The sequence below is a fragment of the Chiloscyllium plagiosum genome, unplaced genomic scaffold (genome assembly GCF_037043375.1).
Source record: "Chiloscyllium plagiosum isolate Xiang-an unplaced genomic scaffold, Cpla_swu_hap1 HiC_scaffold_50, whole genome shotgun sequence".
Lineage (NCBI taxonomy): Eukaryota > Metazoa > Chordata > Chondrichthyes > Orectolobiformes > Hemiscylliidae > Chiloscyllium > Chiloscyllium plagiosum.
The window spans coordinates 43,910,278-43,926,055 of record NW_028270188.1 but is presented as its reverse complement, the minus strand read 5'-3'; the positions used below and the strand labels follow the sequence as shown (position 1 = coordinate 43,926,055).

At 49.5% G+C, this 15,778-nt stretch overlaps 1 long non-coding RNA gene across 2 annotated transcripts in view; it reads right to left on the bottom strand.

Annotated features, from left to right (window-relative positions):
• Positions 1–15,472, bottom strand: part of LOC122552144 (uncharacterized) — a 41,937-nt gene extending 26,465 nt beyond the window's left edge. Inside the window, exons 1-2 of one of the 2 annotated variants that reach the window (XR_015755365.1) lie at positions 15,315–15,472; positions 5,678–5,767 (exon numbers count right to left, since the gene is read on the bottom strand). This is a non-coding gene — a long non-coding RNA (uncharacterized LOC122552144). The remainder of the gene's footprint in view (positions 1–5,677; positions 5,768–15,314) is intronic. The other variant, XR_015755366.1, reaches the window with a different exon arrangement.
• Between the last annotated feature and the right edge of the window lie 306 nt (positions 15,473–15,778).

Below are 15,778 nucleotides of genomic sequence, written 5' to 3'. Positions count from 1 at the left end.
CCTCACCCAGGATCCAATTGAAATCGTAAAATCACAGATGCATCTCTACCCCAGGCTCCACTTCCCTGAAGTTGCAGATGCTCCCTCATCCCAGTTTCCATTTCCCCTGATGCCAGGCTCCATTTCTCCTGAAGAAACAGGCACTCCCGGGCCCCAGTCTCTATTTCCCCTGCAGTTACAGAGGCTCCCTGACTCCGGACTCCATTTGCCCTGAAGTTACAAATGCTCCTTAACTGCAGTCTCCTTTTTTCCTGAAGGTACATCTGCTCCCTGACCCCAGCCTCCATTCCCCATCGTATTACAGACGTTCCCTCACCCCAGGCTCCACTTCTCCTTAAGTTACAGATGCTCCCTGACCCCACTCCCTTTCTCCCCTAAAGTTGCAGATGCTCCCTGACCAAGTCTTTATTTCCACTGGAGTTACAGTTGCTCCCTGACCAAAGTGTCCATTTCTCCTGATATTACGCATGCTCCCTGACCACATTCCCACTTTCCCTGAAGTTACAGCCACTCCCTAACCCAGGCTACATTTCAAACCCTAAGTCGCAAATGCTCCCCAACCCCAGTTTCCATTTCCCCTGAAGTTACAGATCCTTCCCAATGCCAGACTCCTGAAGGAACAGACAGTCTCCGACCCAGGTCTCCATTTCCCCTGTAGGTACAGATACTCCCTGACACCAGTCTCCATTTGCCCTGAATGTACAAGCGCTCCCTGATACCAGTCTCCATGTGCACGGAAGGTACAGATGCTCCTTGACCGCAGTCTGTATTTCTCCTGAAGGAACAGACACTCCCTGAAATCAGGCTCCATTTCCCAAGAAGGTACAGAAGCCCCCTGACCAAAGTCACCATTTTCCCTGGAGGAACAGATGCTCGGTGACCCAAGTCCACTTTTTTCCAAAAGGTACAGATGCTCCCTGACCCCAGCCTCCATTTCCCCTGAAGTCATAGATGGTCCCTGACCACAGCCTCCATTCCCCGAGGTTACACATGCACCCTGACCAGAGTTTTTATTTCTTCTTCAGTTGCAGATACTGCCAGATGCCCGTTTCCATTGAGGTTCGATACTCCCTGACCCCAGTCTCCATTCAAAAACTAATTACAGATGCTCCTGAACCCAGTCCCCATTTCCCCTGAAGTTACAGATGCACCCTGACACCAGTCTCCATATTAACCTCCCCCAATGAGTAACACTCAACACTGGAGCTCCACCCCCCCACCCCCACCACAGGGGTGCATACTCAGCACCCTACTGCACTCACTGTATACCCATGACTGCGTTGCCTGATACCACACTAATGCCATTTACAAGTTCACTGATGGCACCATTATCGTCAGTCGAATCTCAGATGGCAACGAAACAGACCACAGATGGCAGGTGGAAGACCTGAAAAAATGGTGCACTGAGAATAACCTAGCTCTCAATGCAGCAAAACCAAGGAACCAATTATTGACTTTCAGCAGGATGTTACTCATGCCCTCCTACACATTAACAACACAGCAGTGGAATGAGTGGAGAGTGTCAAGCTCTTGGGAGCAGTCATCCACAACAAACTTTCTTGGACTCTTCATGTGGACGCATTGGTTACAAAGGCCCAACAACGTCTCTTCTTCCCTCAGGCAGCTGAGGAAATTTGGCATGACGGCAAATACCCTCGCCAATTTTTATAAGTGCACCATCGAGAGCATTCAGTTTGGATGTACCGCTGCCTGGTATGGCAACTGTACCATTCAAGATCGGAGACGGTTACAGAGAGTGGTGAACTTAGCCCGGATAATCACAAAGGCCAACCTCCCATCTATAGCATCCATCCACCAGGACCGCTGTCAAGGAAAGGCTGCCAGCATTCTCAAAGATTCATCCCACCCTGGCAATGGTTTTCTACAACGTCTACCATCGGGGAGAGGATACAGGAGCCTGAACACACGTATCAGCCGGTTTCATAACAGTTTCTACTCGCCTGTTGTTAGAACTCTGAATGGACTCTCAAACTCCTAACATTCGCCTGTACCTGTGTTTTTTGTTTCTGCCACTATTTACATATTATTTACTTACCTATGCGACTTAAACATGTGATCTGCCTGTATTGTTCGCAACACAAGACTTTTCATTGTGCCTTGGTACTGATGCTCTCTGACGTCAGGCCCCATTTTCCCTGATTTTACAAATGCTCCTGGACCACAGTCTCCATTTCCCTTGTATTATAGACACTCCCTGACCACAGGCTCTGTTTGCCTTAAGTTACACACGCTCCCTAACCCCAGGCTCCATTTCAAACCCTAAGTCACAGATGCTCCCTGATCACAGTCTCCATTGCGCCTGAAGTCGCAAATGCTCCCTGGCCCCAGTTTCCACTTCCCCTGAAATTACAGATCCTCCCCGATGCCAGGCTCCATTTTCTCTGAAGGAACAGGCGCTCTCTGACCTAGGTCTCCATTTCCCCTGTAGTTACAGATGCTCCCTGACACCAGTCTACATTTGCCAGGAAGGTACAGATGCTCCTTGACCGCAGTCTGTATTTCTCCTGAAGGAACAGACGTTCCCTGAAACTGGCTCCATTTCCCCTGAAGGTACAGAAGCTCCCTGACCAGAGTCTCTATTTATCCTGACGTTACAGATGTTTCCCGACCCCTGCCTCCGTTTCCCCTGAAGTTACAGATGCTCCTTGACCACAGCCTCCATTTCCCCTGAGGTTAGAGATGCTCCCTGACTCCAGCCTCCATTTCCCCTCACGTTATGGGCGTTCGATGAGGACAGGCTCAATTTTCCCTCAAGTAATAGATGCTCTCTGACTCCAGCTACCAGTTCCACTCACATTACAGACGTTCTCTGACCCCAGCCACTATTTCCCCTGACATTACAGATTCTCCTTGACCGCAGTCTCCATCTCCCCTGTAGTTACAGACGCTCCATGAACCCAACCTCCGTTTCCCCGTCATTACAGATGCTCCCAGACTACAGGCTCTGTTTAAAACCCTGACATCACAGACGCTCCCTGACCCGAGTCTCCAGTTCCCTGAAGTTACACACGCTCCATGACCAGAGTCTCCATTTCCCCTGAAGTCACAGATGCAACATAACCGCAGGCTCTATTTCAAACCCAGAGGTTTCAGATGCTGCTGGACCACAGCCTCAATTTCCCCTGAAGTTACAGATGTTCACTGATACCACTACTTTATCCCCCCTGAAGTTACAGATCCCAGCTACCATTTTCCTTCAAGTCACAGATGCTGCCTGATCCCAGCCTCAATTTCCCCTAACGTTACAGATGCCCCCTGACCCCAGGCTCCATTTCCCTTCACGTTACAGATGCTCCCTGACCCCAGCCTCTGTTTTCCCTGATGTTACAGACATTCCCTGACCCCAGACTCCATTTCTACTTAAGGAACAGATGCTCTCTGACTGCAGTCTCCATTTCCCCAGAAGTTACTGATGTTCACTACCCCATCCTCCGTTTCACCTGAAGTTACAGTAGGACCTTGACCCCAGCCTCCAGTTCCCGAGGTTACACACGCTGCCTGCCCCAGTTTCCACTTCTTCTGAAGTTACAGATGCTGTCTGATGCCAGTTTCTATTTCCCGAGGATACAGACGCTCCCTGAACGCAGCCTCCATTTCACCTGTCATTACAGACGTTCCTTGACCACAGGCTGTTTCCCTGAAGTCACACGCTGCCTAACCCCACGCTCCAATTCTCCTGAAGTTATAGACACACGCTGACCACAGCCTCCGTATCCCGAGGTTAGATGCTCCCTGACCCCAGTCTCCGTTTCAAGAATTGCACTAACACATGCTCCCAGACTCTAGCCTCCATTTCTCCAGAAGTTACACATGCGTCTGATCCCAGTTTCCATTTCCTCTCAATTTACAGGCCATCCAGTCTCCAATTCAACTCCTGCAGTTACACAGTCCCTGAACCAACCCTCAATTTCCCCTGAAGTTGCAGACACTTCTTGACCCAAGTCTCCTTTTCCCCAAACGTTACAGATGCTCCTTGACCCCAGTCTCCATTTGCCCGGAAGGTACAGATGGTCCTTGACCGCAGTCTGTATTTCTCCTGATGGAACAGACGCTCCCTGAAACTAGGCACCATTCCCCCTGAAGGTACAAGTGCTCCCCGACACAAGTCCCCATTTCCCCTAAACTTACAAACACCCTCTGACCTCAGCCACCATTTCCCCTGACGTTATAGATGCTCCCGGAACCCAGCCACCATTTCCAACGACATTACAGATGCTTCCTGACCACAGTCTCCATCGTGTCTGTAGTGAGACGCTCTCTGAACCCAGCCTCCCTTTCCCCTGCCATTAAAGACGCTCCCTGACCGCAGGCTCTGTTTAAAACCCTGACGTCACAGATGCTCCCTGACCAAAATCCCCAATTCACCTAAAGTTACAGACACTCCCTGACTCCAGACTCCATTTCCCTGGAAGTTACAGGCACTCCCTGACACCACTCCCACTTTCCCTGAAGTTACAGGCACTGCATGACCACAGGCTCTTTTTCCCCTGAAGTCAATGACGCTCCCTAACCCCAGGCTTCAGTTCAAACCCAGAAGTCACAGACATGCCCTGACCACAGTCTCCATTTCCACTGAAGCTACAGATGCTCCCTGACCCCAGGCTCCATTTGCCCGAAGCAACTGATGCTCCCTGACTCCAACTTCCATTTCCCCTAACATTACAGATGTGCCCTAACCTCAGGTTCCATTTCCCCTCACGGTACAGATGTGCCCTGACCCCAGCCTCCATTTCCCCTCACATTACAGATGCTCCGTGACCCCAGGCTCCATTTCCCCTGAAGCAACAGATGCTCCCTGACCCCACTCCCACTTTCCCTGAAGTTACACACCTCCATAACCACAGGCTCCAATTCCCCTGAAGGCTCAGACACTCCCTAACCCCAGGCTTTATTTCAAACCCAGAAGTCACAGGCGTGCCCTGACCACAGTCTCCATTTCCCTAGAAATTACAGATGCTCCCTGACCCCAGCCACCATTTCCTGTGATGTTACAGACACTTTCTGACCCCAATCTCCATTTCCCCTCACGTTATAGAAACTCTCTGACCCAAGGCTCCATTTTCCCTGACGTTACAACTGTCCCTGACACTAGGCTCCATTTCCCTTAAGTTCTGACACTCCCTGACCCCAGCCTCTATTTCCCCTGAAGTTACAGATACTGCCTAACCCCAGGCTTGATTTTCCCGAAGTTACAGATGCTCCCTGACCCCAGGCTCCATTTCCCCTGAGATTACACACACTCCCTAACCCAGGCCTCGTTTTCCTTGAAGTTACAGATGCTCGGGAACCCCAGGCTCTATTTCCCTGGAGTTGCACACACTCCCAGAGACAGTCAGCTGAGCTGACAGACTGATCTACAGAAAGACGCTGAGGAAAGAAGGGAATCGGCAAGAACAATTTCTAAATTAAGGTGACCTTGAGTTATTGGCAGCTGCACCCACACCCGTTAGTCTTTGTGTGGATTTTCTTTTCCAGTTTACAGACTCGCGCAACGGACCGGTGATATTTTGATGGGATCGGTGAGTTCCAAACACCCTGCAGAAAGGGACAAGTAAATCTTGATTCGCTATGCAGGGCAGCTAGTGTCTGCTGTCACGAGGAAAACACATAACCGCCACAGGAAATATGTTTGAATCCAGAGGAAGATTGGGGATACCTTGGTTCTGCCAGGTCACTTGCCGATATTGTTTGAGAGATGAAATATAGAGGGCAGCTGTTGCTTTTGTTGCATCCAAAGAGAGGAATGCTGCCCAGAAGAGAAAAAAAAAATGCTGTTAGAAATGCTGATACAATTCTGCCTACTCAGCCACAAGATACTAGTGTGAGTACTCAACAGGGTCCTCAGAGAGAGAGAGAGTGTGTGTGTGTGTGTTTGGGAACTAAAAAAACGATTTATTTTAAGGGATTTAAGGAATCATCAGGGATTATGAAATGCAAGTTTTGTTAAGAAAAGGTAATATTCATGAAATATTAACCCACCAGTTCTTCTTGCAGACCATGACAACCCTCCTGTCAATTCCTAACTAGTCACATTTTATGCCTACATGAAAGCGATTCTTACTTAAATTTGAATCAGTTTAATATAGAGGAACACGACATTATAATTTGACACCAGCATAAACCTGCTCTCAAATTCCCCCGTAATTTGATGCTACTGCCAAAGATCAATTTCACCCCTGTCACCTCATTGGACTAACCAAAGATTGACTAAAGGAAGGAAAAGCAGTAGCAGTGTAAATCCTGGCCTTAGCAAGAGTCTGCTCAATTTTTAAAAATAATAATCTAAACCTAACATTGAGGAAAATCACCTCAGACTTTAACATTTGTTCATTGTGTGGAGGAATTACACGAACTTTATATAATTTAGTTAAATGTTGCAAAACTGAAAGGATCCTAAACCAACAATATTGTTTTCAGGAAATGATACAAGCCAAATTAATTTGTTTTTCTTTGCTTTGGACTTGTTTGTTTCCACTTAAGACTGCTGCATCGCATTGGCAATTATGGAGTCCCAGTCAGAGCTTTATTCTATATCAATTTCCCTTCCTCACTGAGAATTGAAATTTCAGTTCAACATTACATCGTGAAAAATCACATAAGATAGTATTGTTAATATCTGCATGGTGGACTTAGGCCATTATTTGTGCATTAGCAGATTTGTGCATTAATGCAGCTGTAGTCATTTCACAGCCTACAACATCGTAAATGAGCAATAACTGATCTGAACTGCTTAAGAACCTAATCTGGGATTTAAATTAAGGGACTACAACCAGGTAATTATAATGGATTTCAGAGTCGGAAACTGTGTACATTTTACATTTTATAATTGAATTTTGAATCAATGAATTTTCAGTTTATATTGATTATTTTTAAAATGCCCTGGTCACTTGTTGCGTTTCCATCTCTCAATTATAGATAATCGTGTTAACAGTGAATATTTTTTATAACCAATTGTATTAGCCCCAAATCACAAAATCAGAATTAATTTGCAGGATTGATTGGTTTTACACCACAACACGTGGTCAGGGATCTGTGTCATTGCCTCATAGTTAATTTGAAGCATTGCTGCATTGATTTATTATGACTTAAAGAATGGAAGGATCAATCCAACAGGAAATGGAAAGATACCTTACTGGTCAGTTGGAGGAATTATACATGTGATCGGGGGATAGAGGTATGTACAGCAGATAGAACTCTCAAAAGCTGAGAGAAGTTAAAAGCTGAGTGTGAATGTAGACGAAAAATAAAGGGAACAGGAGAAACAGGGTAAGGCCACTAAGACTGAGAAATATAAAGAAAAAGTTAAATCAACAACACTGTAAAATAAAAGAACTTACATTCTACTCAGAATCCCAAGCCTATGTCTGGCATACTGACCTTATTTGAGAGGAGGAAATCGGGATTTTATTCCAGGATACTCTCTGAACCTGTAACATCTTCTGATAGTCCCCAGCACACCCCCTGATTATAAACCTTCCCTTATTCTGAAGGTGAGGAGTCCAGTATTTTGTAACCAGCTGCAAGCCGACATGATGGGAGTGAGCAGCCTGAGACATTGTAAACCAGGGGCAATCTGAAATGAGAGTACTGTTCATGACAGAAGCCCATGACCATAAGGAGAAACAGGCCCAATTTGCTTATTTTGTCCAAAGAACAATACAAATGTAAAGGCAGCAAAATTCTGGGAGTGACGTGAATACAAATGGCTTGCGTTATAGGACTAAAATAAGTGGCCATCTGTCTGACGGAAGTGGTATACAGCCCACAAATGAAAATAATCGAGATGCTGACCCTCACCTTTATTTAACACAATGCTTTTGCAATGTATTCTTTCTGATGTCGCTGAAATGATCTGGACAAACAATATGAACTAGTCCAAGAATTCCCAGTCACATGATGAGGTGGTTGTCTACTGGATCGAACTGGACTGAACCACAGTGCAAGCTATAGGTAAAGACTGGATATGTCCAGCGACCTCACAACCCCATGTGGCAACCCACTGGGGGCAGAACCTATCTCAGATGCTCGCCCAGCAAGCATTACTGAGCAACCCTTTCCTGAGGGGACCATGGAAGTGGGGACAGGCAGGCCCCACTTTTACACCTAAGGTACTGGGAACAAGACAGCGAAATCCTCCAGAGACAAATGGCGGGCCCTTGCTTTAACTGGGGAAATATGGGCACTGGAGAGAGGCGTGTCCTTAGCATTACTTTGCATCTAATTCAAGGATCAACATGCTTGCATCCTAGCAAATGGAAAATCAGCCAATATACCCCGACCCTCATGGTGCTTTTGGTGTGACCCAAGATTACAGAGCCTTGTGGTAACATGGAGGATTTAACTTCCATGGGACAACCTATTAGTTATGCTGTTTTGTCCAATAAACCTGGCAGTTATCAAGATGTCCGGCTCACGCTGAGACATCTGATACAGTCTCCAAAGGAATGAGCAGATAGATGCTGCTGCCAAGCAAGCAACCTTTTACCCCAAACTTCTGGTCCCACTGACTCCCTAGCAAAAGAGACAATATAAGGATGTGTATGCCAGACCTGGGTAAGGTACAGAGATCACAGAGAAAGCCCCTGCTGAAGAGTACAAAGTATGGCCTCAAATAGGAAATCCCCTCGATACTCAAGCCAAAATGTGGGTGACCCCTGCTGGACAAGGTTGTGTTCCTTTTTTGCTTATTTTAGTTGATTATATGCATTACTGTACACCCTTGTGCCAGTGAGAGAATAGTCAATACTCCATTACAAATTTGGTAGCACCCAGATTTTCAGACAGCAGCTGAGAAAACAGCTGAAGCATGTCTGATTTCAGAAAAAAAGACAAATACTGTAAAAGAGATTTCCTGCGTTTGTTGAACCACTTCATTGCCTGATGGGATTTTTACTTGTCTATATCTTGCTTTAATAGAATTACGTTGAATACATTGTTCTGAATATTGTCTGATAATAAGACAATATTATCAGACAATTGTATAAGACTCTGGTGCGGCCACATCTGGAGTATTGTGTGCAGTTTTGGTCGCCATACTATAGGAAGGATGTGAAGGCACTAGAACGGGTGCAGAGGAGGTTTACCAGGATGTTGCCTGGTATGGTAGAAAGATCGTATGAGGAAAGGCTGAGGCACTTGGGGTTGTTTTTATTGTAGAAAAGAAGGTTTAGGGGTGACTTGATAGAGGTGTACAAGATGATTAGGGGTTTAGATAGGGTCGACAGTGAGAATCTTTTTCCACGTATGGAGTCAGCTATGACAAGGGGGCATAGCTTTAAATTAAGGGGGGGTAGGTATAGGACAGACGTTAGGGGTAGGTTCTTTACTCAGCGAGTCATGAGTTCATGGAATGCTCTGCCAGTAGCAGTGGTGGACACTCCCTCATTATGGGCATTTAAGCGGGCATTGGATAGGCATATGGAGGATAATGGGCTAGTGTAGGTTAGGTGGGCTTGGATCGGCGCAACATCGAGGGCCGAAGGCCTGTACTGCGCTGTATTCTTCTATGTTCTATGTTCTAATAGTAGGTGTGTTTAGTACATGAATCAAAATCATCCCAACACATGACACTGTTGCCACAACAATGGTGGACAAGTGGGAAATATCTGCATCAGTTAACAAAAACTCTTCAAAGTTTACATTCACAGAAGCGCCAAGCCTAAGAATTAGGACTGGGGCAAATTGGAGCCTAGGTGGAAAGGCCCGTTCCTCGTCCTGCTGGTCACCTGCACTGCAGTCAAGGTCAAGGGGAGGCTGCATGGACACACACAGTGCTAAAGAGGGCCAAGCTCCCAGAGGAACACCAGGAGACCCTGTCAGAGTCACCTGTTCAGCTTCAGTCAGTGAATGGCTAAGCCTGATCGTTCTGCCTGTCACCATACTTTTTCTTATCTTGCTTTCACTCACTATATTTCCCCTGACCAGAGTCTCCCTCTCCCTTGTAGTGAAACACTCCCTGAACCCAGCCTCCATTTCCCCTGTTGTGACAGACACTCCCTGACCACAGGACTCATTTCCCCTGATGTTACAGATGTTCCCTGACCCCAGTCTCCATTTCCACTCACGTTACAGATGCTCCCTGACCACGGCCTCCATTTCTCCTGAGGTTATAGACACTCCCTGACCCAGCCCCCATTTCCCCTCAAGTTACAGATGTGCCATTTTCCCTGAATTTGCAGGTGTTCCCTGACCCTAGGCTTCATTTCTCTTGAAGGAACAGATTTTCCCGGACCCCAGCCTCCATTCCCACAGAAGTTACAGACGCTCCCTGATCTCATCTCTATTTTCCTTCAAGTTACAGACACACCCTGACACCATGCACAATTTTCCAACCATACAGACAGGCCCTATTTCCTTGAAGTTACACATACTTCCTGACCGAAGGTTAATTCCCCTCAAGTTACAGATGCTGCCTCATCCCAGTCTCCACTTCCCCTGAAGTTACAGATGCTCCCTGACCCAAGGTCTATTTTTCCCCACACATTACAAACAGTCCTGACACCAGGCTCCATTTCCCCTGAAGTCACCGGCGTTCCCTGACTCCATTCTCAATTTCCCCTGTAGTTACAGATGCTCCCTGAATACTGTCTCAATTTCTGCTGCAGGAACAGATGCTCCCTGACACGTCATCATTTCCCCTGACGTTACAGACACTCCCTGACCTCAACAGCCATTTCCCCTCATGTAAAAGACGCTCCCTGACCCCAACATCCATTTTCCCTGCAGTTACAGACGCTCCCTGACACCAGGCTCCATTTCCCCTGAAGTTAAAGACACTCCCTGACCCCACGCTGCATTTCAAGTCCTGAAGTTACAGACACTTCATGACCAAAGCCTCAATTTCCTCTGATGTTTCACATGCTCCCTTACCGAGATACATTTTTACTGAAGTTACCGACGCACCCTGACCCCGGTCTTCATTTTCCCTGAAGTTAGAGATGCACCCTCACCCAAGGGTCCATTTTCCCTGAAGTAATAGAGGCTCCCTGACCACAGTCTCCATTTCTCCTAAAGGAACAGACGCTACTTGAACCCAGCGTCCATTTCTCCTGGAGTTACAGATGCTCCCTGACCCTAGTCTCCATATTCCTTCAAATTACAGTCACTCCTTGACCTGAGCCTCCATTTCCACTCGTGCTATAGACACTCCCTGACATTACGGAGGGGCCCTAACACCAGGCTCAATTTTCCTTGATGTTACAGATGCTCCCTGAACCCAGTCCCCTGAAGTTACATACATTCCTTGATTGCAGGCTCAGTTTCCCCTGATCTTACAGAAGCTCTCTGACCCCAGCCTCCATTTCCCCTCAAATTACAGATGATCCCTGACCCCAGGCTTCATTTCCCCAGACATTATACGTGCTCCCTGACCCCAAGCCTCCATTTCACTTGAAATTACAGACACTCCCTGACCGCAGTCTCCCTTTCCCCTGAAGTTATAGATGCTCCCGGAACCCAGGCTCCATTTCTCTCGAAGGAACAGACGCTCCCTGACTGCAGCCTCTATTTCCCCTGAAATTACAGCCACTCCCCAACTCCAGCCTCCATTTCACCTCACGTTACACACGCTCCCTGACCCAGGTCTCCATTTCCCCTGAAGTTACACACGCTCCCTGACCCCGGTCTCCATTTCCCCTGAAGTTATACATGCTCCCTGACCCCAGTCTCCATTTCCCCGAAGTTACAGGCGCTCCCTGACCCCGGTCTCCATTTCCCCTGAAGTTACACACGCTCCCTGACCCCGGTCTCCATTTCCCCGAAGTTACACACGCTCCCTGACCCCGGACTCCATTTCCCCGAAGTTACAGATGCTCCCCGACCCCGGTCTCCACTTCCCCTGAAGTTACACACACTCCCTGACCCCGGTCTCCATTTCCCCTGAAGTTATAGACGCTACCTGACCTCGGTCTCCATTTCCCCGAAGTTACAGACGCTCCCTGACCCCGGTCTCCGTTTCCCCTGAAATGACAGACGCTCCCTGACCCCGGTCTCCATTTCCCCTGAAGTTACACCCGCTCCCTGACCCCGGACTCCATTTCCCCGAAGTTACAGACGCTCCCTGACCCTGGTCTCCATTTCCCCTGAAGTTACACACGCTCCATGATCCCGGTCTCCATTTCCTCGAAGTTACAGACGCTCCCTGACCCCGGTCTCCATTTCCCCGAAGTTACAGACGCTCCCTGACCCCGGTCTCCGTTTCCCCTGAAATGACAGACGCTCCCTGACCCCGGTCTCCGTTTCCCCTGATGTTACACACGCTCCCTGACCCCAGTCTCCATTTCCCCTGAAGTTACAGATGCTCCCTGACCCCGGTCTCCATTTCCCCTGAAGTTACACACGCTCCCTGACCCCGGTCTCCATTTCCCCTGAAGTTACAGATGCTCCCTGACCCCGGTCTCCATTTCCCCTGAAGTTACAGATGCTCCCTGACCCCGGTCTCCATTTCCCCTGAAGTTACAGATGCTCCCTGACCCCGGTCTCCATTTCCCCTGAAGTTACAGATGCTCCCTGACCCCGGTCTCCATTTCCCCTGAAGTTACAGATGCTCCCTGACCCCGGTCTCCATTTCCCCTGAAGTTACACAAGCTCCCTGACCCCGGTCTCCATTTCCTCTGAAGTTACAGACGCTCCCTGACCCCGGTCTCCATTTCCCCTGAAGTTATAGACGCTCCCTGACCCCGAACTCCATTTCCCCTGAAGTTACAGACGCTCCCTGACCCCGGTCTCTATTTCCCCGAAGTTACAGACGCTCCCTGACCCCGGTCTCCATTTCCCCTGAAGTTACACACGCTCCCTGACCCCGGTCTCCATTTCCCCTGAAGTTACAGATGCTCCCTGACCCCGGTCTCCATTTCCCCTGAAGTTACAGATGCTCCCTGACCCCGGTCTCCATTTCCCCTGAAGTTACACACGCTCCCTGACCCCGGTCTCCATTTCCCCGAAGTTACACACGCTCCCTGACCCCGGACTCCATTTCCCCGAAGTTACAGATGCTCCCCGACCCCGGTCTCCATTTCCCCTGAAGTTACACACACTCCCTGACCCCGGTCTCCATTTCCCCTGAAGTTATAGACGCTACCTGACCTCGGTCTCCATTTCCCCTGAAGTTATAGACGCTCCCTGACCCCGAACTCCATTTCCCCTGAAGTTACAGACGCTCCCTGACCCCGGTCTCTATTTCCCCGAAGTTACAGACGCTCCCTGACCCCGGTCTCCATTTCCCCTGAAGTTACACACGCTTCCTGACCCCGGACTCCATTTCCCCGAAGTTCCAGATGCTCCCTGACCCCGGTCTCCATTTCCCCTGAAGTTACACACGCTCCCTGACCCCGGTCTCCATTTCCCCTGAAGTTCCAGACGCTCCCTGACCCCGGCCTCGATTTCCCCTGAAGTTACACACGCTCCCTGACCCCGGTCTCCATTTCCCCGAAGTTACAGACGCTCCCTGACCCCGGTCTCCATTTCCACTGAAGTTACACATGCTCCCTGACCCCGGTCTCCATTTCCCCGAAGTTACACACGCTCCCTGACCCCGGACTCCATTTCCCCGAAGTTACAGATGCTCCCCGACCCCGGTCTCCATTTCCCCTGAAGTTACACACACTCCCTGACCCCGGTCTCCATTTCCCCTGAAGTTATAGACGCTACCTGACCTCGGTCTCCATTACCCCTGAAGTTAGACACGCTCCCTGACCCCGGTCTCCATTTCCCTGAAGTTACAGACGCTCCCTGACCCCGGTCTCCATTTCCCCTGAAGTTATAGACGCTCCCTGACCCCGGTCTCCATTTCCCCTGAAGTTCCAGACGCTCCCTGACCCCGGCCTCCATTTCCCCTGAAGTTACACACGCTCCCTGACCCCGGTCTCCATTTCCCCGAAGTTACAGACGCTCCCTGACCCCGGTCTCCATTTCCCCTGAAGTTACACACGCTCCCTGACCCCGGTCTCCATTTCCCCGAAGTTACAGGCGCTCCCTGACCCCGGTCTCCATTTCCCCTGAAGTTACACACGCTCCCTGACCCCGGTCTCCATTTCCCCGAAGTTACAGGCGCTCCCTGACCCCGGTCTCCATTTCCCCTGAAGTTACACACGCTCCCTGACCCCGGTCTCCATTTCCCCGAAGTTACACGTGCTCCCTGACCCCGACTCCATTTCCCCAAAGTTACAGATGCTCCCTGACCCCGGTCTCCATTTCCCCTGAAGTTACACACGCTCCCTGATCCCGGCCTCCATTTCCGCTGAAGTTACACACGTTCCCTGACCCCGGTCTCCATTTCCCCTGAAGTTACACCCGCTCCCTGACCCCGGTCTCCATTTCCTCTGAAGTTACAGACGCTCCCTGACCCCGGTCTCCACTTCCCCTGAAGTTATAGACGCTCCCTGACCCCGAACTCCATTTCCCCTGAAGTTACAGACGCTCCCTGACCCCGGTCTCTATTTCCCCGAAGTTACATACGCTCCCTGACCCCGGTCTCCATTTCCCCTGAAGTTACACACGCTCCCTGACCCCGGTCTCCATTTCCCCTGAAGTTACACACGCTCCATGACCCCGGTCTCCATTTCCCCTGAAGTTACACACGCTCCCTGACCCCGGTCTCCATTTCCCCTGAAGTTACACACGCTCCCTGACCCCGGTCTCCATTTCCCCTGAAGTTACACACGCTCCCTGACCCCGGTCTCCATTTCCCCTGAAGTTACATACGCTCCCTGACCCCGGTCTCCATTTCCCCTGAAGTTACACACGCTCCCTGACCCCGGTCTCCATTTCCCCTGAAGTTACAGACGCTCCCTGACCCCGGTCTCCATTTCCCCTGAAGTTACAGACGTTCCCTGACCCCGGTCTCCATTTCCCCTGAAGTTACACACGCTCCCTGACCCCGGTCTCCATTTCCCCTGAAGTTATAGACGCTCCCTGACCCCGGTCTCCATTTCCCCTGAAGTTACAGACGCTCCCTGACCCCGGTCTCCATTTCCCCTGAAGTTACACACGCTCCCTGACCCCGGTCTCCATTTCCCCTGAAGTTACACACGCTCCCTGAATCCGGTCTCCATTTCCCCTGAAGTTACACACGCTCCCTGACCCCGGCCACCATTTCCCCTGAAGTTACAGACGCTCCCTGACCCCGGTCTCCATATCCCCTGAAGTTACACACGCTCCCTAATCCAGCAGCCATTTATTTTCCCGTTATGAACGAGTTCACAGAGGGGCTGTGTTATTTTTTTCTTTTCATTCCGTTTTGGCTCGAAGTAGCCCTTACTGTAAATGACTAAGTTATTGATTGATTACTTTCTTACCCACCACCGTCTCCCGAATGCGGACCCCACGGCTCCTCCGTGCATGCGCAGTTCGCACCCTTCCACCCGAGAGCTGCGCATGCTCACGAAGCAACACCGCAGCCGCTCATGCGCAGTCCCACTCTATTACTCCTGCAATTCGGAGTGGAGAGGGAAGTCTCAGAAACGGGAATTGCTGGCGAAAACAACCCACAGAATTAACATTTCGCTTCCAGTGAGATTGAGTCTCTCGAACCAGGGAAGCAGTGTGTGTAAATGCAAAATACTGCAGATCTGAAACACGCAACAGAGAATGCTGGAAAATGTACTTAGCTAATCCGAGTGGACAGAGAAACAAATTTTTCGAGTTCGGTGACTCTCGGAGCTGGTACTGCAGACATGGGCTCAAATCCCAATGATTTGTGTGTGGGAATTTCTATGCAATCAGCTATAATAGGAATTCAGAAAGGCAATTTCAGTAACAA